This window comes from Artemia sp. Qi Xiang Cuo, chromosome 18, assembly GCF_049724085.1.
Source record: "Artemia sp. Qi Xiang Cuo chromosome 18, ASM4972408v1, whole genome shotgun sequence".
Lineage (NCBI taxonomy): Eukaryota > Metazoa > Arthropoda > Branchiopoda > Anostraca > Artemiidae > Artemia > Artemia sp. Qi Xiang Cuo.
Genome location: NC_142811.1, coordinates 39450995 through 39478464, shown reverse-complemented (window position 1 = coordinate 39478464; position 27470 = coordinate 39450995). Strand labels below are relative to the sequence as shown.

Here is a 27470-nt window from a genome sequence, read left to right as displayed (position 1 = left end):
TGAAGCATCAAATGAGTCACTTCATTCCGATGAAGCTTATAATATATTGTTGGCAGTAAAATTCGCTTTATATGAACGTCATACATGCTTAGAAACTGAATACATCGTCCCATGGACGTTTGTCCTCTGGAAATGAAGGACTTTATACTGAGGTTTGCGATAGCTCTAAGCTGATTGGACATCTCAGAAATTTTGATCGTTAATATTTTGGTAGTGTGTGCACCAAAATTGCACTTTACCTGCACAAGATGGTAAAAAAGGCATCTTGCTATTGTACAATTTTCTTAGTATCCTAAAAGGTCTTAGGGGGGCTCCTAAAATTGGGTTAAAAACGGGCTATTATTAAGAAATCAAAATCTAAGCTTGAGTGAGCCCGCTTTCAATATTTACGACTATTGGTTCGATATATCCCTGGAGAATAATAAAAATCACACGAGCTATTTGACAATGACATAGTTTTCATTTATTAAGGGGTACACGTCATTGGAGTAAGAGACATATTAAGTAACATAAAGACTTTTTCTAGGAATTGATTTCAGAGGGGCACTTTGAGGAAGGGGTAACTTCAGAATTTGAAGTGGACTCACGCTCTTCAAAGAAACATAATAGTCTAGACCTTTCAGTCTTATGACCCCAGACTTATAAGTAAAATATCAGGTTTCAGAAAGCTTACAAATGAATAAATATTTACCTGAGAAATATTCACCGAATTCTTGTTCTAATTTAACAGCCCAGTCGAATCTTTTTTTTTTGTCTGTTCCTCTTTCATCTGTTTATTCCATTCAATATAATAAATAAATAATTACACATCGCCAGGGACAGAAGTGAAGGGGTATCATATCCTAATTGAATCATAATATTGTAATATGCTATGTAAATCAGAGTAACAATATCGCACCATAAGTGAAGGGGTTGGTATGAAAGTCATTCCTTTTTTACTTTCTCTAAAAACCGATGCATTCTATAGCTTCAAATTTTCATAGAGGAGGAACCTATACCTCGTAAATTCTTTTCTAAACTTGAATAAGGATCCCTTATACAGGGTCATCCACTATAAAGTTTAAGTCAGCATCTAAGACGATAGGATGAAATAAAAGCCTTGTTGAGGTTTTAGACCTTAGATTAGAAACAAACAAAATGTGAAAAAAAGATCGTTGTCTCGGCAAAATTCAATGAGTCGCTCTCCTCTGCTGTTGGTAAAAATCTTCAGACTCCTCATCCGATCTTGACGAATCAGGAGCGTAAACCTGCATTAGAGAGAGGTTGTTGAACTTGCTTTTGTGTCGGATCATTATCAATCTCCAAGACAGACAACACTGACACTAGAGATTTTCTTTCTGTTTTCGTCTCCAAAAAACCAACTCCTTGCCTGTGTATTCCATCTTTCCTGCCAGAGAGTAGGAGGATCGTGTCTGCTATCTGTTCTTCGCTGTTACCTGATAGTCGCGTCTCTGAGTGACCAGTGATATCCCGCTTGTATCAGTTTACTTTTCGGAAGAGCATGTCTTTCTTTTCTGGTTTTGCAAGTGTACGGTGGTTTAATGTTTCGATTCTGGCTGTAAATCTTGCACATAAAACTGGTCTATCATCCGTTTGAGACGGACTGGTCAAATATTCTCTAGATTTGCATCCAACACTGTTGACTGTCAATACATCGGTTGCCCCGAATCCGATAATTTTTCCGTCCGTTTCCTCGAACGCGGTAGCTTATTCCTCAGATTCCCTGGACGCGATATTTTTTCGTCGGTTTCCCCGGACGCAGTAACCCTAGTTCGTAATCTCATGAAATGCCCAATCATAATTCATAAAGAGGAAAAGTTTCTTGGCTTACTTTTTAAGCAACGGCAAGCCAGTCCTCTTTGCTTCTAGCAGGGACCGTTGACACCCATATATGTGCCTTCCGCTCTTTCACAGTTGTCCTCCTAAAGAGGATCCTCCGATGATGGTGTCCTGCAGCACCATGCAATTTAACTCATTGCTGGGGGAAGGTTTGCAGCTGACGGGACGTGTACACACCCTGATGGGTCCAGCTCAGTCTGCATCAGAGCGGCCTTCTTCCTCCTCCACCTGATGTTTTGATAAATGAAACAATTATCTTCAAAAAAAGGTGCAAATGACTCTCAAGCCTTTTGGACGATTTGAGAGGGGGTAGGAGGCAACCTCAATCTTATTTGCAGTTGATTTTTTTTTTTTTTTTTTTTTTTTTTTTTTTTTTTTTTTTTCTTCAAAAAGGGTACTAGATATTATCATTTCCGATCAAGTAAGTCATTTCCTGATCTTTTAGGATCACTGTCTCGGTACGACTACCTTTGAGGAAAACAATAAAACGCCCGTCTGTGATCTTTCTTTTACCAAAAAAGTGTAAAATTCCACATTTTGTATATAAGGAGCTTGAAACTTCTACAGCTGGGTTTTTTGATATTCTAAAAGATCTCCAAAGCTCCTTTTGTAAAAAAAGCGATGGTTTTTCAATTAAGCTCTTGTTTTTAATTAATTGGGTTTTTTCATTGGGTGATAAAAGAAATATTTGTAATATAACATTTTTCGTTTTCCCTAAAGAACCAAGCTTACTGACTGTACAGGGGGTAAAAAATTGGAAGGATGTTAAGGTCGTATCAATGGCACCCCTATTTACATTATTAGGAGCGGAGGCCATACCAAACCCCCGCCCCCTTTTAGTTGGCTTTTCCTGCCAGAATTTGTTTGAAAACATCGTTTAACTAAGGTGATTAACTTGATGCTTCATAAAATTGAGAGCTGTGATGGATAATTACGGATTTTCTATTCTGACGAAGGGACAGCGAATCTTTGTTAAGGGGGAGATGGCTCAACGAGTCCATCTTAGTTTCCAAATTGTGCCTACATAATCAGGAGAGGTTCTTCGACCCTATGTCTCCGCTTTAGTCACTTCAAGTATACATACTAAAAATTATACACTCCAACCAACACTTTTTTTTTATTCATTTTATCATCTGGGTAAAGGTTGAGTGGGCTTTGCTTCTCGATTTATACTACTTAAATTATCCATGAATTATTGCGATTCGAAACACATGCAACATGTCTATGCTAGAATAAGACAGTGGCTGCAATCCAGTAATTTTGGTAACTTCAAAAGGCCGCTAGAACTTTTGATTTTCAATTAAATAAGCCCTCTCCCTCTATCTTTTAGGATCACTAGTATTTATATTTACATAATACTAGTGGGGAAAACAAATCAATAAACATGCTTCCGTGATCTTTTTGTGGCAAAAAATACGAAATTTCACATTTTTGTATATAGGAGTTTGAAACCTCTACAACAGGACTCTTATATGCTGAATCTGCTGGTTTGATTTTTAATTGAATCACTTCATGTTCTGGGAGGGGGGGGGGGTGCCTCTCCCCTTCTTGAAAAACTGGACAAAGTTTCTCTAGCTCGTTACTTTTTATTTGTGTAACATTTGATAAAATCCTAATTATAAACTATTATTTACTCTTAAAAATCTGTAAACTTGCCATAATTATTATTTAAATGTTCTTTTGTGTTCCTTCAATGTTTTTTTTTTCTTCTTTTTAGTAATAAGTTTTTAGGTTTGAGAGAAAGTCACCTATTAAGGTATTTAATGCCCAAATCAATGTTAATTCGGTCCTCTCCATCTAGTGTCGGTTTTAGCTTTTTGTGTTGTTGTTCTTCTTCTTTTTTTTATTTTTTTTTAAGTGTCTTTTGTCTCCAATTGATTGACGTCCTTTTTCTTTTCTAGTTTGAATCCTTTAAGAAAAGAGCAGTAATTCGAACGAATTCTGTGGAAGCCTAGATGCCGTTGCCATCTTTTTGTGTAATAGCAATCAGTTTTACATAGAAAGTCCTTACAACAGAACAGGCTTCTTGTAATCGTAAAATTTAGATAAAATCAAGGGTTCTTAAACTTAAATCTATTGAATTCTCAATAAAATTGTTAAATATTCATCTTTCTCTCCCCTTTTATATTTTACAAGAAGAACAACCCTTAAAATTTTTGAAATAAAGTTCTATTTTTGTTCATCACTGACTTAATGAATTTACTGTACATTTGAGCTCATCATTAACGTGGCCTCTGCTCTTCTGCCAAGTAACTGCTTCCTGAGTCAACATCTAATTTTTATTGTATTTCACAATATTGCAATGATTAATAACATGTTGTTTTTTGCATTTTTGCAAACTACTTCCTTCTCTTAGGCTTGAAAGTTGGATAGACTAACTTGCTTGTTCATGAATCTCAGGAAGTACTGCTTGTCTGCGCTCATTGATTTATGCTGTTAAAATGGAAGAGTAATAGTTATAAACTAGCTAATATAATTCATTCTTTCAAATATTTATAGCAATATATTGATCTCTTAAAAATATCTCTTGTCTTCATTAAAGAGCCTATGACACTAAGCATTTGGGGGGGTTAAATGGAATTAGTCAAACTCAAATTAATAGCCTATTTTGATTCTTTTTGTGTTTGATTTCTTATTTGAGTTGAGTCAGTTCGTTTTAAGTTTGATTACTGATGTGTATACTCGTTGGGATTTCTAAAATTTTACTTTTGTGAAAAAAAAATTTTTTTTTTACCCAAACTAATGTTTTGAATGACATAGTATGTGTATGTACAGTACGTTTATGTTGAATATAGTTTGGGTTGGAGAAGAACTTTCTGCTCTTTGGTCTGAAAGTTTTAGTTATAATTTTTGCGAAATACTCATAAATTTATCTAACCCACCACTGTTGGGGGTAATTGTGACTTGTACAACTTCGAAACTAATCCTCAATAAAGGTTTATTAACAATTTGATTTAAAAACCATTGCATTCACCTCTTGTCAGATTAGCATAATTTCGTCAACGCTTTGAATTTTCAAAATACACACCTAAATGAGACGTTCCAGGTCCAAACGGTAATTACTGATTAGACACAAAAACGTCGCAAATTGACTGGTTTTATCACATTCTATATATATATATATATATATATATATATATATATATATATATATATATACATATATGTATATATATATATATATATATATATATATATATATATATATATATATATATATATATATATATATATATATATATATATATATATATATATATATCTCTTTTTAGTCCGACCAACGAAGAAGAACCATACGAGACCCGTGGAACCCCTTTTCACCAGTTATAAAAATATCACTTTCTGGTCAAGTAATCATAAGATTACGCGAGTTAAGCAGAAAGGAAAAGGAGTGAAGAACGGCGTGAGTTAAGCGGACAAAAATTGCTTTAATTCCTAACTTCAATTTTTTAAGCCAGGGATAAGAGTCATATAGCTTACAATTGGCTTACAAGTTGGAAGTTTTGTCCATTAAAAGTTGTCAAAAGGTATTTATTAGGATACAAGAGTCAGGAATATTGAAAGCGGCTTTTCAGCAAGACCTCAACTGAGAGATACTGTCAAATCGCATTAATGATTCTAGGTTGACGTCTTTAAGTTTTTTACAAATAACATTAAATAGCCTGACTAAAGAGGAAAAACAAGATAAAAAAAGAAATAGCTTTAACGTATTTAAATGGACGGCAACATATCTTTAGTTATCCTTTTAGATGAATTCTCTAGCGACATTCTCCGCTGATTTTACACGATAACCGTTGGGGGGAAGTGGAGACATTGACTTTATTGAAAATAAACACAGAAATAAAACACAACTCCAGGGACTGATCAATGATTCCTAGGGCCTAAATGTAGCCCCTGGAGAACGTCGAGTATTCATATTAATATATCACTGATTATTGACAGAACAACAAAGTGTTAAACTTTGACACAGAAAGAATACTGAAAAAAGGCGCTGTGCACTACAGAAAAAAAGAGAATCCTCCTAAACATTATTCATTTGTACTAGTAGAAAGAAAATGTTTTTTTTATAATTGTATCGAAATGACGGAAATGAAACAGAATCTCTTTTATTTCCAGCGGAATACAGTTCCATAATTTTATATACTGTTCCGTATTTTATAGAAAAAACTGTTCTTTGCGTGTGACAACATATCCGAGATAAGAGAAAAAAGTGTAGGGGGCAACGTTGGATAATCTAGACTATTCAAGTATTTATACATGAATACACCTTTTTGGAACTGGAAAATTTGCCCTTCTGTTAGTAACTGAGGTTTAAGAAAACCTTCTTTGGGATTAAGTTTATTAAAATAAATTGACCTTACACCTCTATTTTGTAAGGCTTGATTGTCTTTAAATTATAACTGAAAGAATTAGCCCAAACATAACAACTCTACTGATAATAAGGATAAACAAGATTGAAATAAAGGGTTCGCAAAACTTTTTGTGGAAGGAAATTTTAAAGTCTAACACAATCCCAGCTCATCTTGCAATTTTTATAGATAATGAATTTATGTGTTCTTTCCATGACAATCATTCATCAATGACTACACCTAAATATTTAAATTTTGAAATCTTATCTATCAAATATCCATCAGCTGTTAAAAATAGTTCAGTGTTTACCTTTTTAATAGTAGAAAAAGTTGTGTAATTTATTTTTATAATATTAATCAAAAAACGGTTACTCCTCGTATATTTCATTAGATCATTCTACGCGCTCTCCATCGTCTTAAAACGTGTTTCAACACTTAAGGCTCGGAATGATAAAACTGTATCATCTGCAAATGATATTGTCAAACAATCTTTTCATCAAATTTCCTACGTCCGCGGTATAAATGAGGCAAAGGAGTGGCCTTAAAATCGATCCTTGGGGAATTTCGCAAGTCTTTTTAAGGCATGAAAAACAGTTGAAAATTTTTTTAAGTTCAGTTCAGAATCGCTAAAGTTATTGTAGAAACTACAAAAATGTATACGGTACCTGAGCAATAATTTTAATGTTTTAATTCAAAATAGAAAAATACCTGAAAATTTAAGTGATGTGGAAAGACGCGTTCACTTAATACCCTTACCAGGCTCATTCGGTGTACTATTCAATGAAATATCTCGTGATATTTCTTCAAATTCCCTTAATCGTTTTAATAGAATCTCCATGACCGGTGTCGTGTTTTTTTGTTGTTGTTAGATAAAATCAACTCGCCACTTGTTATTTGAGTAAAAAGCAAAAAACTGGTAGTTGCAAAACTAATTGAAACAAAACAGAATGATATTGTGGAATTGCTTTTGAACACTACCTAAGAACAGTCGACAATTTAAAAAATCCTTTTCAGACAGATAAAATTCGTTTTAACGTCATACGTTAAAGTCTGATTGTTTGTCCCAATCTTTTAAGAACGTTTATTGAAACACTTTTTTTTAAAGTGCTAACAGCTTTAGGTATCTCATCTCTCTCTCTATCTCTATCAGTATTGATTCACAGTTCAAAGAGAGAACACCTAAGAGGATTATAAATTGAAATCTAGTTGGCTTTGAACTTGACCTAGTTTTCGATATCAGTTAATTAAGAGCTTCTACTTGCCAAGTGACCTTGTTTGACTGGTTTGCTGGCGTGCTGACTACAAGCCTAAGGAATATTGCCAATTGAAGTTAAATTACAGCTGCATTTTTTTTGGAAAAGTGGGGGGTTTAATATTGCCCCCCTTGCATGTAAGTCTTCGTTTTATGTTTTTCTAAGCTAGATTTTCTCCTGAGCAGCTATTATAGCACATTTAATCAACACTGGCGGTAACCCAATCATCGGTTGAAAAAGCAATTAAGGACTTGAAAGAACGCCTGATTTCAATTTCTAATGATCAATCTTCGATCAAAGCGCACCAGGCTGGAGTGTCTTCCAAGCTCGATATAGTTATGTCCGACATACAGTCACTCAGGCAAAGCTTAGCAGATAAAGATGCTAAAATAGTTGAAATACGATCTTCTATTGAAAGCCATCTAGCTGAGCGTGTGAAACTCGAAAAAAAGGTTGCTTGATCTAGAAGTTGAAGATCGTCAGCTGAATTTAATTATTCACGGCCTGTCAAAAGAGAAATCAGGCCAATCTCTTACCGAAAATATTAAGACTTTATTCAAAGAGAAATTAGAGATTGAAAAAGACATTCCTCTTAAAAAAGTGTACCGCATAAAGAGTGTTAGCCCCATTACAGTTAGAAACAACAAACAAGCTGGAGTATCGCCTGTTCTTATTTCTTGTGCGAATAATTTCGACTTGCAAATGTTATTGGGCAATGTAGGCAAACTTAAAGGAAGCGGTATGAGAATATGTACTGATTTGCCTCCTTCACTAAATGCCCTACGTAATGAGCTTTTGGCCAAGGCACGTGATCTTAAAGCTCAGAAAATACCCAAGTTCATGCGAGTTAAACAATCCGGGGCCAGACTATTGCTGCAAACTAGAAACGATATTACTGGCCCATGGGTTACACATGACAAATGCTAATATTAGTTGTATATATATCTATATAATGATTTGTCAGATTGATTTTGTTTTTGTTTTTATTATTCAGTATATGGTCTATGCTGCTTAGGAATGTGAAGATCGATAAGTAAAGTGTCCTACTTAAAAAAAAAGTGTATTTATCTCGTTCTCTATGTTCTTCTTTATTTTTGTTTCATTTCTTTTTGCTGTTTTCGTTCCTATGTGCTTTCCTTTTTTCCGTATTTTTCACTTATTTCCCAATTACTGGTCATCTATCTCTGAGCTCCTAGGCCTAAATTCATTAAAATTGGTTCAGTTTTCTTACCGTATATCTTTTGTTGCAGATATTCTACAGGAACGTACTGCCGTTGGCTTTTTTCCACCGTGTCGCCCCAGCCCACCGCCAAGTGGAGAATATGGGTGAGTTATTTTTTTTTCTAATTTGAACAGTGGTGGCTGTGGTGGAACTCGCGATAGGTTGAGTGAGTTGGAGGAGAGACCCTTGAATTTATCACAGATTCTTTAATGCACTGATAGAGAGGATGAAAACACTTATGATTATTTTATTAATAATTTACCCATGAACAAATACCTTTCTCTAGGAATGATTATGAGTAAACCAACAAAGAAGTGTCTGAGAACAGCATTTCTAAATTGTTGTGGAATTATGAGTAGTTTAGAAAATATTTCACTATTGCTTCCCGACCATAAGATTGATGTTTTTGGTGCATGTGAAACATTTTTAAATGAGCAATCTTCTGAGCTAGCTCATATAAATGGGTATAAGTTGTTAATTAAACATAGAGAGGAGGGTTGGCTTTTTTTGTAAATGATAGTATACCTGTAAGAGAAGTGAATGATTGTGATTACCTTTATAAAGAAATGTCATTTAAATTTTTTTGCTATTGAGCTAGATTTAATTCCTTCGAAAGTATTATGTTGCGTCCTATATAGGTCGCCGAGTTCGGCTGCTAAACAATTTAGAGGGAAGTTCGATGGATATAGCTCGCTGATGACCCAAAGAAAATGTAAGTTAATGATGTTGGGTGAATTTTAACATTGATATTAGTTATGTACATAGGGATGTGAATTCGATGTTTTCGAATAATGTTGCCGTTGACTTTGTAACGATTTGTATGTTCGCGGGTGTGCCTCCAACATGCCGGATCCCGACGAGAATCACGGAGTCGTCAGCTTCATTAATTGACAATATTTTCACAAATTTAGAGACAATAAGCAGTAACGCTATAGTTGATGATACTTCTGACCCTTTTGCAATTCTGTGTTACATTCAAATGGGCCCGTTTTCTAAACCCTCTTCATTGAGGTCAAGAATACTGGACGCTGCGTCGATTGATAAACTGAAAAGTTTACTGTCCCATGTCGACCGGTCTCCCTGCTTAGAATGTGACGACGTGGACAAAGCTACAGAATACTTCATCAATCAGTTTGAAATAGTACTTAATAAGGCATGTCCTTTATCAAGCAGGCAAGCTAGGAGTTATATTAAACCAAAGAAACCATGGATTACAGCTGCTGTTCTGTCCTCTATACATACCAAAAATAACCTCTTCAGGAAATTCATGGCAGATCCTACACATGAAAATCAGGCCAAACTTCGGCAGTACAGAAATTGTCTGACGAAATTACTGCGACAAGCGAAGCAGTCATACTATCTTCATGAATTTCAAAATGCTGAAGGGTCCCCGAAAAAGACTTGGTTGATTATTAATGAATGCCTTGGGAAAAAGAAAATGAAAAACCTTCCGGAAGACATATTATTACCAAAAGACAAGAAAATTGTTAAAGGAAAGCGAAATGTTGTTGGTGTCCTAAATGAGCACTTCGCAAATATTGGTCACGGAACATCACTTGAGGCACCAACTTGAAGTTTACCCGATTCAGCATATTCTGCTTACATTCCGCCTCCATCGGATTGCTCTCTTTTCCTAACGCTAGTCTCAGCAGATGAATTACTGCAAGTTATATACCAACTGAAGAATGGGTCGTCGGAAGGTACGGATGGCTCGTCGACAAGCCTATTAAAACGGATAATGCCTGATGTTACAGAATTTTTAGTTCATGTTATCAACTTATGTTTTTCAAGTGGACGTTTCCCAGCTTGCTTAAAGTCTGCACGTGTTTTAGCCCTGCACAAAGGTGATGATGTGAAAGATTCAACACAATACGTGCCAATCTAAATTCATTCCTCATCCGAAAAAGTAATTGAAAAATGTCCCTACATCTACATATTGAAGTTTTTTGATAAGAAAGGATGTTTGAATGACCGTCAGTTTGGGTTTAGGAAGGGTCATAGCTCTGAACTTGCAATTCTAACACTCACACAGTTTATACACGACACTTTGGAAAAAAAAAATTCCAGCTACTATATTTATAGATATTAAAAAAGCATTTAATACTATTTGTCATGCAATTTTGCTTCGTAAACTAGAAAATTATGGTGTTAGAGGACCAGCAAATTCTCTGATTGACTAATATTTAACTGGGTTTAGTCAGTTTGTGGATAGTGAAAATGCTACCTCTTCACTGCTTGGTATCACTGGTCAAGTCGGCGTTCCTCAAGGATCCATACTTGGACCCCTACTCTTTCTTATTTTTGTTAACGACATCAACAGGGCGCTGGATGATCTCGGGCTAAATGTCCTATTCGCTGATGATACAGCCTGCACAGTGAGCGGTACTGATGAAAGATCGCTTAAGAAGAATTTGTTGGCAGCTTTCGAGAGGACAGAAACTTGGTTTAGTGCAAATAAATTATCTGTTAATATGCCAAAAACCAAGTTCATGATTTTCTCTCGTACTGACCAATCATTACCTGAACTTAGTAGACTAACCATTGATGAATATACTTATTTGGAGCGTGTATCTACTATGAGATATTTAGGAGTGCTAGTTGATCAGAATATGACTTGGAAAGAATACATTGCTAAATTGTGGATGAAGTTGGGAAGGAATGTTGGAATATTGCGGTATTTGAAATTTATTCTACCTTTTCATGCAATGAGATCGGTATATTTTGCCCTAATCCATTCTTATCTGAGTTATTGTACCCTGATTTTTCTGAATACATTTAAAACTCATATAAAACCACTTCAAAGGCAGCAAAATAAAGCATTGAGTATTCTGAAAACTTTCCTTCCCTCCCCAATGTCCCTGCCATCAAAATCGCCAAATAAAAGTATATTTTCTTTCCTTAATATATTACCAGTGGAATTATTATCTTTTCATGGATTGATGTTTTGTGTTAAGTATTTTGCTCAAATTCTACCGAAAATTTTCTATGCTATGGATCCATTTAACCATTGTGAACACGATTATGGAACGAGGGGATCTTTTAAGTATGTTGAACCCCGAGCTTGCACTGAGAGATCGAGGTTCTCACTCAGGCACTGCATAACCAAACTTTGGAATGTGCATGGGTCGGGTCTTAATATTAGTCTTTCTGTTGGTACACTGCGGGGTCATTTAAAAAATCTTTTACTAACCCTTTGATCATTTTATTTAATTTCATTTTTTTTTAATTTTTTTTTAAATTCAGTTATGGTCTTCCCGCTGGCACATTCTATTGGTAGGGTTTCCCCACGGCTTCACTTCACTGTTTTTGGTGTTTTGTTTTAGTTTGTTCTCCATTTGGCTGCTGGCTTGGGGTGATGCTTGGTAAGTCTTACATTTTTCTTTCTTTTTTATCTATTTACAAAAGTGTGATTATGTACAAATGCAGTTATATATTATGTTTTGTTGTTTTTATTTGTTATTGGTTGCCTGGTAATACGAGCTAGACTCTCAGCCGGGCATACCCATATTGTAGTTGTATTTAGTTTATAAATAAAAGAACCTGAACCTGAACCTGAACCTCTCTTTCTCTCTCTCTCTCTCTCTCTCTCTCTCTCTCTCTCTCTCTCTCTCTCTCTCTCTCTCTGTGCCTGTATGTCTGTCCGTCTCTCCCTCAGAACTAATTATGTTCTGAGGGAAAAAAAATAATAGCAATGGTAAATATTCTAAACAAGAATACACGCTTCAATCACATGTCGACCTTCCCACTCTAAATATTTTTTTCATGTTCTGAGAGGATTCTAATGCCTCTCTGTAAAGTAGATCAAATCCTTTTAACCCTTTCTCTCTCTGAATATTTAAATAATTATTCTCATTTTATGTCTATACAAGAATTAAGTGACAAATGTCTGAAGAAACAATTTCATGTTCGCGCAGCATCGTAGGCTATTTTTAGATCTAGTTTCATTTAGCATCACATTATAATATGCGGTGTTCTGGACGGCGACCAATTGTCTCCCAAATATGGGTGCAAACATGAAATGTAAAGACATATAGACATACATTTTCTGCCTTTCAACTATACTGAAAAAAATGGCTATCTCGAAATTTCGTTCAGATGACTTTCGGGAAAAAAGGCGTGGGATAGGGGCTAGTTGTACACCAATTTTTTGGTCGCTTAAAAAGGAGACAAGATCTTTTAATTTTTTTTAAAGAACCCTCTTGCAATATTTTTGAGCCATTCGTCCGATACGATCACCCCTTAAAAAAGTAAAAACGACAAACAAATACGAATCCGTAATCCTTCGTCTGGCAAAAACTACAAAATTTCACATTTTTATAGATAGGAGCTTCGGACCTCTACAGCAGGGTTTTCTGATACGCTGAATCTGATGGCGTGGTTTCTATTTTTTAACTTTTTTGAAAATTTGTCAAATTCTCTCAGGTTCGTATCTTTTGATGGGTAACACTAAACTTAACGAATATTGTATTTTGAAATTAGCACAATAAGCTAATTTCTATTGATATCAAAATTGATTCCAGATCACCAAGAAACCAATTTTTTTTTGTTAACTTTCCATTTTCAGTTAGTTTGCTTGATAAATAGATATATGTATTTGTCAGACTATTGGAACCCGGAAGCGTTTGCTAACGAAAAAGGTACCTGGTAGCCTTTTATCTTGACTGTAGCATAAAAGCAAGGAAAAATAAAATCGTTTACAGATGAAAAAATATAAAATTGTAAAGAAGTTCAAAAGTATTTGTAGATGGTTGTCTGTGGGAAAGAACAAGTAACTCAGAAAAATACAGTATGCAATGTAAAAAAAATACTAGAAATTAAATAGTTAAATAAAATTAGTGTTAGATAAGTAGTTTTAACACTACTTTGGTGAACAATGCCAGTTTTTTTTAATATGTATTCGTCAGGGAAATATTCCATTTTGTGTCATAAATTTGCAAAATAGGTTCCTTTTATGTCCAAATTTCTAAAATAAGTCTTTTTTTGTCCTATAATGTCAATTTGTCCTGGAACATAGGAATAATTCCTTTAGACATAAAATATGTCCAGTTAGCAAACCTGATGGCAATATGCCACTGGAAATGTTTTATTCTGTTAATAAAAAAATATAGCAAAAGGATTGCTCAAGAGAGTTCCTCTTTCAGAGAAATATATTCAAAGTTATTTGTCTGATACTAATATTGACAACAGCGAGAAATGGTTCAAGCAAAAAAAAACTCCATAAAAGTAAAAAAAAAAACATGAACGAAAAACCAGGAATATGATGAAAGCATATTCATGAAATAAAGATGTTTCTGAAACATGAAATTAGTACGAAAAAATACCATTAGAAAATAACCACTAATACTTCAAGTGCTTGAGTGTTTGACCATCTTTTCATTTTTGTTTATTATAATACCTTTTTCCGATATTAATATTTTTTCGAGTTGATCAATCTCAGATTTTTTTGTTTTCTTATTAGAACAATAACCCTTCTAGCACTTGAGATGACAATAACCCTTGTAGTGCTTCAGTGTCTGACCGTCTTTTCATTTTTTTTAATATAACAGAATTTTTTCCGATATTAAGATTTTTTTTTAGTTTGATCACACTCAGATTTTTCGAGGTTTTTTTCCGTAGAACACTAACCCTGCTAGCGCTTGATCGTTTGACCGTCTTTTCATTTTGTTTATTATAAAACCTTTTTCCGATATTAATATTGTTTGGATTGATCAAACTTAAAAATTTTTATTTATTTTTAGAACACTAACAATTCTTTGATTTGAGTTTAATCGTCTTTTCATTTTTCTTTATTAAAACTCCGTTTTTCTGATATTAATATTTTTCTGGTTTATCAAAGTCAGATTTTTTGGATTTTTTTCTTAGGATACTAATCCTTCTAGTGCTTGAGTGTTTGACTATCTTTTCATTTTTTTAATTAAAAAACTTTCGATGTGATTTTTTTGGGATTCATCAAACTCAAATTTTTAGAGTTTTTCTTAGGACACTAACCCTTCTAGTGCTTGAGTGTTTGACTGTCTTTTTTTTTTTTTTATTATGACCTCTTTTTCTGATATTAATATTTTTTGGATTAATCAAACGCAGATTTTTGGAATTCGTTTCAGAACACTAACCCTTCCAGGATTGGAGTGTTTGATCGTCCTTTTATTTTTCTTTAATATTACATATTTCTTCCAATAGTAATATATTTGGGGGGGGGGGTTGATTAAACCCAGGTTTTTGGAGATTTTCGTAGGACACTAACCCTTTCTACGGTTTGAGTGTTTAACCGTCTTTTCATTTTTCTTTATTATAACACCTTTTTTCGATATTAGTATTTTTGGGGGGTTTACCAAACTCGGATTTTTAGAGTTTTCCTAGGACACTAACCCTTCTACAGTTTGAGTGTTTAACCGTCTTCATTTTTCTTTATTATAGCACTATTTTTCTGATACTAATATTTTTCTGGTTGATGAAACTCAGACTTTTGGAGTTTTTCTTATGATATTAACCCTTCTAGTGCTTGAGTGTTTGACTGTCTTTTCATTTTTCTTAATTAAAACACTTTTTTCAGATATGAATTTTTTTGATTGATCAAACTCAGATATTTGGAGTTTTTCTTAGGACGCTAACCCTTCTAGTGCTTGAGTGTATGACCATCTTTTTATTTTTCTTTATTATGACAACTTTTTCTGATATAAAAATTTTTTGGATTAATCCAACTCACATTTTTGGAATTTGTTTCAGAACACTAACCCTTCCACAGTTGGAGTGTTTGACCGTCTTTTTATTTTTTCTTTAATTCAACATATTTCTTCCAATATTAATATTCTTGGGGGGAAATAGTGACACGGCCCTGACACGATCCCAGCAACATGCCCTGGGTAGATTCCGAGCGAACAATTCCAGGCTTAATGACATAATATTGTTCCAGTATAATTAATCGGAGCGTGGTCGGGATAATGCACAAGTAGTATTAAATAGTTACTACCCCATATATTAAAAAAAAAACACTCTCATGCTTTAAATAAAGCCATAATATTTTAAAGACATCCAAAGGAAAAATAGCATAGGATTTCTACGACATGCCCTCTGGTGTCACGACAACCCTCGCCTTTAAACCGTCAGATAGAAAAATTAACATGGGATTTTTATGAAACTTCCCAAGTGTTCCCCTTAGCAACCGCCATTTTTTGGCACCATGTCTTTCTATTATCCCATATAGATGTCTAGACCATTATTCGGTATAACACCATGGTGTTCCAGTATTTCCTCTTAGCCACCGCCATTATGTCTCGATTCGAAATCATTTTTGTCTGGATTCCTATAAAAGCCCCGTGACATCACAACATGCCTTGGAAAGATTCCACCAACAGGCCCAGGCACGATTCTGACAAGATGCCCAGGCACGATTCTGGCAACAGCCCCAGGTACGATTCAGGCAAGAACCCCGGGCACGATTCCGGCAACAAGCCCAGGAACTTCTCCAGGGATTCCAGGTGTCTCTTTATTTCTTTAGTATAAAAAAAGTTCAGCGTGTTAACATTAAAATGGATATTCGTACATTGTTGGATATTGAAAGTGTTAGCAAGATGGAACCTACCGTGCCTAAAGTAGCAGTGGAAATTACAAGAGGTTGCCGGCTAACCCTAGAATGGGACAACATGTATGCAGGATATGTTATATCATTAAGCAAATTAATGTCGTACGAGTGATTATGCTTTGCAGCAAAAGTGAATATAGTGCATTTAGAGAGATTACAAGTCGGATTAAATGCGTTAGAGCAATATATTGAAGAGAACAATCTACAAAAAACGGTTTGGTACTAGCGAGATTTTTGAGTTCATAGTGAGAGTGTTGATTCGAGAACCAGAAAATCTTACGGAATCTAGAAAAATTGGAAAAGTACTTAATTTTAGATCATGACTTTCTAGAATTATCTCTTCAAAGAAAGCTTCTCGAGAAAAGCTTAACGATATAATGGGAACTGATTCCCCAACTCTGGAATTTGAACCTTAGTCATCGTGGCTCAGCTGCTTTATTAATAGATATATTAATTAAGACAAGATTATATTGTGTCTTGCCTTTGTAAATCGACAAGAAATCGTGTTTAATTATGTTTGTGACGTCACTCCTCCTAGAAGACATTTCTATTGATCGAGAAAAGCTTAACAATATAATGGGAACTGATTCCCCAACTTTGGACTATGAAACTTTGTCATCATGGCCCAGCTGCCTTATTGATAGATATATTGATTGAGACAAGATGATATTGAGGCCTTGCCTTTGTAAGTTGACAGGCAATCGTGTCTAAACATGTTTGTGAAGTCACTCCTCCTAGAAGACATTTTTATTGATCGTGAGTCAGTTTCTTTTTGGAAGTGAGACAGTAAACATTGGAAAAATGTTTTACACATGTCCATTATACTTGTATACATTGGGCAGCTGGTCGTCCCGTGAATCGTCTGTGAAACTTATTATTTTCTTGGGGACATCATAATACTGTAGAATTTCCCAGAGTGTGTCACGGTTCACGGAATCGAATGCTTTTTCAAAATCAATGAAGAGCATTCATATTTTGTTGGACCACTCATTTGCTTCTTCTATCAGAATCCTGGGCGTGAATATGAGGTCTGAACAAGATCTACCTGTCCGAAAGCCATGTTGCTCTTCTCTCAGATACGGATCGACTGCATTTTTCAGGCGTTCGAGTGTTACAAGCGCACCAACCTTACTTGGTACTAATATTAGGTTTATACCTCGCCAGTTATCACAGATAAGAGCATATCCTTTCTTAAATATCTTAACAATTATCCCTTTGGTCCAGTCGCCAGGGACCATTTCGAACTGCCAGACTGTTGCAATCAGTGCTATCCACACTGAGAGGCATGTCCTCATTGATGCCTTGATTATTTCCGAGGTTATGCAGTCTTCACCAGGTGATCTTCCATTCTTGAGTTTCTTCACTGCTTTAAGTATTTCCGCAGATGTTGGGGGATTTTCTTCAATCTTAAGGCACTTATACTAAAAAGTCACAAGAGAGGGTAACTTTGCGTTTTTTTGGTTTTTCTGATTAAGAAAATACTCTTTTACTCTGCTGAAAAAGTTACTACTAAAACTAGCAATACGAATAGTACAGTAGAGAGGCTACATTACATGTATTGCTTATGCTACAGCTACAAGTCAAGTCACACCATTTGTTTTCCAAAATATTCTTCAGCGAACTTCTAAGAAGATATTCTCTATGAAAGTGGATTTTAACGTTTCTATTACTTGTTCATTACAGCTATGAACTGCCATTTGATCGTAACGATTGAATTGTGGATAGATGCGGAAAAGATATACGTTACGTTATTGACCACTATTTTGGTCGAGATGTTGATGGACAAACGAAATTGTTTTTCTTGACGTCCGACCTGCCATGGACAACTTCTCCAATGATTGAGATAGAATGAAGGTATTAATTCTTCTATTATTCTTGCTTTGTTTTTCTTACAAATGTTTGATTAACGTAAATCACGCTGTTAATGTAAAATTTAAATTTAAACCCCATTATGTGAACTTTGGATTGTGAGCCCTTTCTTTACCTATAAGTTTTTTTCTAGGCAGAAGATTTCCTTTTAAGAAACAACAATTTTAAGGTAAACACAATTGAGATTCGAGGTATTACCAAAAACGCAGTATAAAATCCTTTTCACACAGTCCATTCCAATGAACTCTTCTATTATTGGTACTTCAATCTTTCCTAAGGTTCACAAACTGAAAAAAGATTCTCTACCCCCTCCTCCTCAAGAAAAGCTTGAAGTACCCACCCTACCATAATTGAAGAACAGAGGCCTACAGTTGCAATAAAGGAGGGGTGATGAAATAATGCTTCGTTTTACCCTAGTCAGGAATACGTAGATAAGGATCAAATCGATGTTTTAAAGCTGTGTGTCAAATATAGGCTATCCAGGGCTTGCAAAGTTGGGGGGACAAAGGTATAAGTGATAAAGAGATCTAGTATTCTAGGATTTGCATGAAATATTTGAAAGAATTCAGACAAAGAATGGCTTTCAGATCATTCCTTCTGTGTTCACAGACTACGTAAAATATACGGTTGTTCATGTTTGAAAAAATAAATATGTGATCTAGTATCCTACTTCATATGGACAGATATGCTCCCAGCTTCCCCAGTAGCCGATGCGTCCCTATTATTACTTTTTTTTATATTATGTTTTTAAGAACAAAGATACATATTCCAATAGTGGCTATGGGTCCATCTAACTCCATGCCTGTTTTTATATAAGCTTTTTTTTTCTTATCTTATGGTCTTCGCCCCTTCTTATGGTCAATGAAACTTCAACTACAATATCCATTCTTTCAAGATGTTGCGGATCTCCCTTCTATTTCTATACAAATTCGCTACAATACAACGGGAAATTAAAATATTAAACTGTTTTCATTTCCCGTCGCACTGTGTCTTTTCCCCAAACACAAATTTTATTTCCTGTTACCCCCCCCCCCTCTTCATAATAAAACCCTGAAAGTTAGATTTCAATCCCTAAGCCGTGTGACGAAACAGGGTATGCCTGCCAAACTACGCACTAAATTTGTCACATTATAATGAAACATACCTGCTGCATGCAATGTCTGAAATGAGATATAGTCGATTGTCTTTAGCCTTAACCAGGTGGCTCTGATAGTAAAAATCTCTGGAATATCCCCGAAAAATGCGGTGTCTCTTAGTTTTCAAAGTTTTAGCTTTATCTTTGCGTATCTCGACATGGGAGGTATTCAAACGTCTAAACCGGGAATTTAATGGTTATTTTCATAAACGCTTGAGATATTTAACTTGTCATTAGAATGAAACACTGTGTGGCAATCTTCTAAATAATGATAATTCCAACTTTTCATGTACAAAGAAATTAATTGCTTAGAAGTTTAGTGTTGATGATTTGAAAACTGTCATTGAATGTTTTAAGTGATATTGCTTTGAGCTCCTTGTTTCAGCAAATTAGGTCCTGTATAGAACTAAACTCGACGATACAGAAAAACTTTTCAGTTTTATTTCAAATTCTTAACAGAATTAATTAAGACAAAATTTTCATATAAAACTTTTCTTGTGGTGGTTTTTCTTACACTTTTCATGTCTGCACGTGAATAGGGCAAATTAACAGGAATCACTTTCTAATGCAGGTGCTTAGACATTTAAAACTGTGCATAGTTAGAAATAACTCTATATTTAATTTCAAGACGTATATGAATCTGAACGTTTGGATATTCAAAGGTTCACCCTTAGACAAATGGGGAAAAAGAAAATCTCAACGCCATCTATAAATTTCAAACCTCTTAAACTTCCATTTTTGTTCTGAAAGCGAAAAAAAAAAATTTGGAGCTGTTGAATATTAAGTAATTTATTTTTAACAAGCGGATCATTAAATTTAATTATAAATTATACTTTATATTCTGTATTTTAGTTTGTTTTATATTTTACAGGTTAAGTGGTGGCGATCGGAAATATGCGATTGACGACAAATTTTTCAGACCGAAGGGTGACAGCTTATGACAGACCCAGTAGTTAATCTCAGTTTTATTGTTTATTTGAATTTTAATGTCGATACCAGTACAAAAAGCTTTATTAAATTATTTGATCCATTGTATGAACATGTATGTAGATTACACATCTTATTTAAGAAAAAATGGGTTGGCTTGCCGAATGTCAAGAATGTAGAAATGACCTAAAGATATTGTACAATTTAAATATGAAAGGTATTTTTTCCACTTTTTAGTTTGCAACGTTATTTTGACGGTGTTCCAGTCCTGATTACGAAAGGTATAGACTGAAAAATCGCATTAATATGAGGCATTATATTGTTATAATTGTTGCCAACAATTTTGGATTTTTTGACTGCTTTGAGGAAATGTGAAATTTCTAGTTACCCTTAAGATTCGTTATACTCTATCTCCTTTTTTTGCTGGTAGATCTCAGTTCCTACAGTCGCCTACACTATTCTATGCTGGTCTACAGTTTCATGATAGAGAAAGAAGAAAAATACTAGAAATATCCATTAATATAATTTCATGTGATGAGTGCTCTAAACTGTTGAGACATGTTGCTGGGTCAAGGCTGATTGATACCTAGTGGAAAATCATGCTCATGGATAAGCACAATTTAAAGTTACTTGTTTATGAGAATATATACTGTTTTTTTAGCCAAAGTAGATGGAGGTGCTTTTCTATAATGTGTGTAGTTGATCTATGGGACCAACTACAATGGGTGGTATATATTGATTGTAGTGCCTCTTATTACGCCACTGTAGAAATTCAGTCAACAAGTTAGTGCCAAACTAAGAGCACATGGACTTGGTGCTGGAAATACTCTGTGGCTGGATGAGACGCTGGTGTCAAAGTCAAATATTAACTACAAGAGATATTTTATTGTCGATTGATTTGGTGATTGAAAAAGAGCTGAACGCCTATGGTGCGATAATGAAGACTGCTGTATATGTAAGATTTTCCACCAAAATCAAATAAAGACTTCAAAACAGTTGGTCATAAAGTTTCTTTGGTGTGTTATTATCATTAAACTCTAAAATGATATTAACTTACATCTCACACTCTGTGAGTGCACAAAAGATCATCATCACAGAAGTGTGACAGTAAACCTGTATTGCTTGCATCTAATTGTAAAGGGAGACAAAGAAACAACTGCAAGACGCCTGCACAAGAACCTAAAGACTGTATTAAAATCAAGTGCCGTAGAATCTTAGCCGACGTCAGTCGCTTCATTGGTTGGGTTATTATCAGCGATTTAATTATCTCATGCTACAGGTTAACAGCTAGGATAAATAAATACACTGTACTTATAGTGCATCATGTCATTGATGGTGGCCTTTATAATGATTTGCTTGAGTTGCAGTCCCTGGAAAACAACAAGTATATTGCGGTGATGAAGCAGCTCATTCACTTATATTTTCATGTGGCCAACTTCTTGCTGAAGACCCTGTACACAATCTGTGTGGGTCTCACAATCTGAGCTGGGATAAGAACACTCAGTGATCTTGAGTATAATGCAAGTTCTTCTTCTAATCAACGTTGGTCCTAGAAACTGGTTGAAGTTGTTTCATTTGTGAAGTTAGCTTAGTTCATTGTTTGTAGAATGAACTTAAGAATCATAGCTGCAGTAACGGATGTAACTTATTAAGGATTGAATCACGGCCCATAGTAATCGAAGGTTTAAAAATGTGTTTTTAAAAAGACTGTCTAGTGAGGAAAAAGGTAATTTAGAGCTGATTCACGAATGTTGACCGTTATTCTTGTTAATCTTAATAGTAAAAGTTTATTGCGAAAACAAATTATTGGAATATAGAACCAAAGCCTGAAACTCCTCGAAAAAGAGGTAGGCTCAAAATGAAACTGCGCCGTTGGAATCACTATGGTTAAAACACTAGAGGATATTTGAAGTCGCCCCCCTTGAAAGACAAAGAAAATTAATTTTTGCATGGGTTCCGTTTATGCGTCTCCTTTTCCTCCTTTTTGTATCGCAGTGTATTTGCATAGAACTAGAGGTAATAGAATGTTAGAAGAAGGCTCATTTGAACGGAAATTTTGATTGCTAGTGCCGTTTTTAAGTAAGGTTTCGGCATGGACCCTTATCTACTTTAATTAAAGGGTTCATTAAGGAACACCGGGTGGCGTTTATTCGGCAAATCACTGCAATTTGCTTTATGTTATTTTTCTTGATACTTTTCTTTTTGTCGTCGCGTTGTGGGTTTCAAACACAAAGCATTGTCTCTTAGATTACCCGTGTAGCGAGTTAACCTTACAATAGGCTGGAACATGGGCAACTTAGCAAGCTCTTTTGCTTCTTGCACAGATTAGAAATCATAAATTTGAAGCGGACTCGGACTTTTCAAAGAGTCTAGTTTTTACGCAATGTGCTTTTTGTTATTTTTCTTGTTACCTTTTCTTTTTGTTGTCGCGTTAGGGGGTTTTAAACGTAAAGCATTATCTCTTAGATTGTCAGTGTAGCGAGTTAATCTTACAATGGGCTGGAATATGGGCAACTTAGTAAGCTCTTTTGCTTCTTGCACAGAATAGAAATCATAAATTTGAAGCGGATTTGGACTTGTATACTTGTAAAAATAAATTTGAGCGTCAAAACCGCTTTGAAGCGGTTTTGACGATATATCATCCAGTGAATATGGAATTGTAAAAGTTTTTCCTGCCCTAGCTTTTTACCGATGATCTGGCTCACCGTGTATTTCAGCTGCTGCAACCGTCAACCGTTTTTCTTCGGCCATCTGATTGACCACTAATGCATAAAATGTCTGATGGAATAGTGATCGAACACTCCGGTGATTGAATGATACTGTCTGGAACGCTTAAAATTTCTTCTAGGAAAGTGTCGCGTATTTTTAGTATGTTAGCTGTGATTATGTCTTCATTTACTTTGTTAGCCTTTTATTTTAATAGTTATAAGTTATCGTCATAAGTTATACTATCTAATGGCTTTTCTAGTACCGACTGTGAATTTAAATCCTCCTCAAGAAAAAGGCCAATAATATCGGTAATACATACGAGGCTCTTGAAGTTATCATTCTCAGTATTAGTTGAGCTGCTATTCATTTTACTTAAAAGCTGATTATTTTCTATTATTGCTTAAGATCAGCTAGATCTGTATCTTTAGACAACATCAGCATCGATTGAATTGAAGCATACAAATAGAAAAAATTGAAATTTGCAAGCAAAAAATTACTCATTTAATCTAAATGTTGGTTTTTCGCCACAATTTTTTTGCACTTAACTTAAAATTTTGAGATAAATTGGAATTATAAAAAATCTTGCTACAAAACTACTTTTCCTAACCTGCTATGTCCTTGTTCTGGTAGCATAAGCACTCTATTTACAGGTCACTACTTGTAGAGACAGTTCTCTGCCTAAATCTACCAATAAAGTAGAACTTAATCCCAGATTTGAACATTTTATCAACATGAATAATTAAACCTCTTTGGTATAACGCTTCCGCTTGATAAAATTTTAGTTTATATTTAATTAAAATTGAATTATTAAAAAGGATTTCGAATTAGACTAGTAAAACATTAATTCCTAATGTTCCACATTGAAAAAAAAATTAGGCTATTCTAGTTGAGGGTCTTCTTGCTATCTTAGAAAGTAGCCGAGTTAGGGAAATTTAACTTTCAGGAATGAATCCAAGGCCAAAATTACCCTCCGGAAAGGTCTTAAGCTACTATCTCTACCCTTTCCTTTGTCTATCTGAACTTGGAAAAAATGTTTAGGCCACCTAAATTTTTAAATGTTGGTCTTTTTTATGCGGTCCATTTCTTGTAAATACATTTTCTGTTATTTCGGCAGGATTTTCAGCCATACTAAGGCTTTTTTTCCTAAATATTAGAAACAGATTTTAAAATCTTTAACAATCTTATAAATTAAGATGTAGCAAAGGGGTGAGGCTCAAAACAATTTCCTTTTGCTTCCTTTGAGCAGCACGTGTTTTTCAAGGTTTCACTTTAGTAGCACAAAGATTGCAAAAGGTCATCAAAAGTCAGTGCCCTTTAGAGGGGGAAAGGGTAGAGATAGGTACTTAAATTTACCTTCCCAGGTGATTATTGAGGCTCTGGACCCATACCTAAGGGCATTACTAGCCATAATGTTTGGGGAAGGGGCGATGGATTTTACCGACTGGCTGGTCATTTTTACTGACTCTGTTTTATCAATAATTAGTATAATGTCCATTTCGTAATACAACATGTAAACCACTGCACGACTCGATAAAACCGCTGCATTTGCTGACCGAGATTGAGATTTGGTATGTGTCATGTCAGTATTTTTCTGCTATTTATTTAACCAAATAGAAAATAATGGCACCATCTGTAAAATCACGGCAGAAGCAGGTAAAACTGCTGCTTTTACCGAACATGTTCAGGACTTCTGTAGATGACATGCCTGTAGTTTTGTTAACCGAACAATAAATTTTGGCGGCGTAATCAAGGCGCGCCATGATTTTACCGAGTGCCCAAAAACATTGTAGGGGAGGAGGGGGTGTAACCCCCCATACGTGACGGCCTTGCTCATACCTGAAAGTTTCACTCACTTTCCTCAACTACTTTTCAGGATATGCAAAAAACCCTCTTCTAAAATTTTACCAAATTTACTGATTGCCTGAAAGAGATTCTAGTTAGCTAAGGGTTGGCTAGTGCTTTAATGAATTATATGAGGGGTTCATGCGGTGTGCCAAGTCTTCGCTGCCAAAATTGCTCAGCAGGGGGAACATTGGGAAGCAAAGTCGGCTTATAAAACTGCTGTGTGTCAAACCATTGTAAATATTCGCTTAAATGGTAAAATACTCAATACCAACCTATTTTTCGATGCATTGATATCACTAGGTCCTCAATATTTTGCCTAGCAGAACAAAATACAACCAAGTTTTTCATGAGCTTGTATTTTAGCACAACTTTCGCTATTACTATGCTCATCCATTGACGAAAAGCACTATGAAATAGTCCCCATGTCGCCAAAACTGTCATCGTAAGGACTCTTATAGGCATTTTTCATATCTACAGGCATGAAACGAACAGTCTAATTTTATTATTAAGACTAATTTAGATAATTGTTACCATTCCTGGATCAGTTAGATATTAGAATGTTTTCTCACTTAACAGTTACTTTTTAACGAGTTTTTTTTTTAATTTTTAGCTACGATGGACTTTGGTTCCTATTTTACTAGGATGAAGCTACCGCTGCAACCGGGAAGATCCCATTTTCACATGTGTAGCACTTATGGTCCGCCCTTTTTTTACTCCAGGTGTAATCACTTAAAACCAGTGGTTGTAGATTACTGGGATAGTGCTTATTTAAAAATAATTTGGATTATTTTCATACTAAAGATCAGTTTATTTAGTTGCCTTGTGGTCCAGGTATATCTAGTGCTGGTGGTTCTGGCACAGGCGGTGTTTCATTCTCAACTTCATGCTGGAGGTAGGGAGAAGCTGGAATCAACTCCTGCGAGAGGGAGGGCAGCGGCGATTTAAGTTCCTTTAGGATATTAAGCATCCTAGCTCTTGAATTTAGAGAACGGGTGTCGTGTACCATTCAAGAAATATTGAAGAAAATATTTGTTATTTATGGGTTGTGATAGAAAAATTAGTATTTGGATCAAACGTATTCTTATTAATCTAAAACAAAACCTGGCTTTCTCAATAAATCAGATGTGAATGGCCTAGGTTTATTTCCCTATTTTTATTCCTTATATTTGAACCGGATGCTGTAATTTCTCTAATATACATATTGATCGAATTCTATTTTAATGCTGATTTTGAATATCTCTGAATTATTTCATTTAATTTAATCCATCGAAAGTTATGAGGAATTGAGAAATATTGAACTATAACATTTGAAGTCTTAGAGCTTTGTTTCCACGGCGCGATCAGATGTGACTTAAGAGATATGAATTTTTATAGGCTAGCAGGGGTTAGAAACTCTTTCTAAGCTGTGGCCGTAACGACTTTTGGTGTTTTTAGGGATGACAAAGCGTGGCTTCTTCTTCTCGGGCTATCTGGAGACCTGATTCCCTTGGGAGCTACCTTGAAGACATGCAAACTAATGGCCTATTATCAAACTAGATCCAGACATATAAAAGGAAATAAAAACAGATAAAAAGACAATAGATTTATTGAACTTACATACTTAGTTGTACAGCAATGGGTCACTTCAATGACAATAATGGTGACCGAGATGAAAGAGTTAAAACTTCTATCTCAATGGATCTTCTCAAGTCAGACTTACGATACTTCCTAATCTGACTTACGAATAATCTCTAAAAGCACTTCTACCCCACTACCAAACGCAGTTCTTTCGTCCTGCGCTGTAAAGACTGGCTTGCCATTGGCTCACGTGGCCCAAGGACGCAAATCCTCGTCCAATAATCTCTTTAAGATATTTCAGATGATTCAGGCGTTCACACAGTTTTTTTTTGCCATTTAAACTTCCTTTGAAATATCGTACGTAGGATGTTTTTGCTACTAATTATCTTAGCGAAAATCGAACGAATAGCGTCGTTGTTTGACTGAAGCTAGAATGCAATTTCTCTTTTTGCTGATTAAAAATTTAGACTCTTGGAAGCGGTATTTGAACTCAATTAGGGGACGTTTAATTTCTGCCCGAATCATCTTTAGAAGGAAAGAATCTTGTATTTTAAATATATCGCCTTTTACTCCTGGTACAAATCACCCTTCCCATCAATTAATGACGTCCCGTCATTAGTAACTCCTCATTAGGAGTGCTTAAAACTTTTTCTATTGTTTTTCTTATTTTATTTTACATCCCTATCTAAAATTTATCTACCGGACTAAAATTACTTATGGTTCTAGGTTAGCTACTATACTAAGGATTTTTTTTTCTATATCTAGGACTGATTATTTTTAAATTTCCACCCAAGTTGGGGCTATTCAAACTTTACATTAGTTTTTTTTGTCTATATTGTACACTACTTTCTGTCTACGCTACATTAAATGAATAGATTGACAACGCTACACATAACTATCTGGATATCTAACACTACATACAAAAACGATTTGAAACACACAATATTGTGTTTATCATGTTCACTGGTATTTTTAAAATACTTTCACTATTGGGATTTTTGAATTGTCAAAGTTATTAGGAAGTAACACATGTAGCTTCACATCTATTCATCACCTTTCGTGTCCTTAGTGTACTACACCCTTCTGTTGTAAATTATTGTCCGTCACTCTTTTTGTCTTGGCAAAAATTTTGAAGTATTTACGTTATGGTCTCTTCATGGAACAGTTCGAGTCTAGTTGTCTTTAC

General features: G+C 35.0%; 2 long non-coding RNA genes across 3 annotated transcripts in view; both read left to right on the top strand.

The window, feature by feature from the left end:
- LOC148941489 (uncharacterized) overlaps positions 1–3944 on the top strand; it is a 30226-nt gene extending 26282 nt beyond the window's left edge. For both annotated transcript variants that reach the window (XR_016143305.1, XR_016143304.1), the window contains exon 3: positions 3741–3944. This is a non-coding gene — a long non-coding RNA (uncharacterized LOC148941489). The remainder of the gene's footprint in view (positions 1–3740) is intronic.
- A 4688-nt stretch (positions 3945–8632) lies between these two features.
- LOC148941488 (uncharacterized) lies at positions 8633–18090 on the top strand. Its single transcript, XR_016143307.1, has 3 exons — positions 8633–8767; positions 11907–12025; positions 17926–18090. It is a non-coding gene; the product is annotated as an uncharacterized LOC148941488 (long non-coding RNA).
- The last annotated feature ends 9380 nt before the right edge of the window (positions 18091–27470 follow it).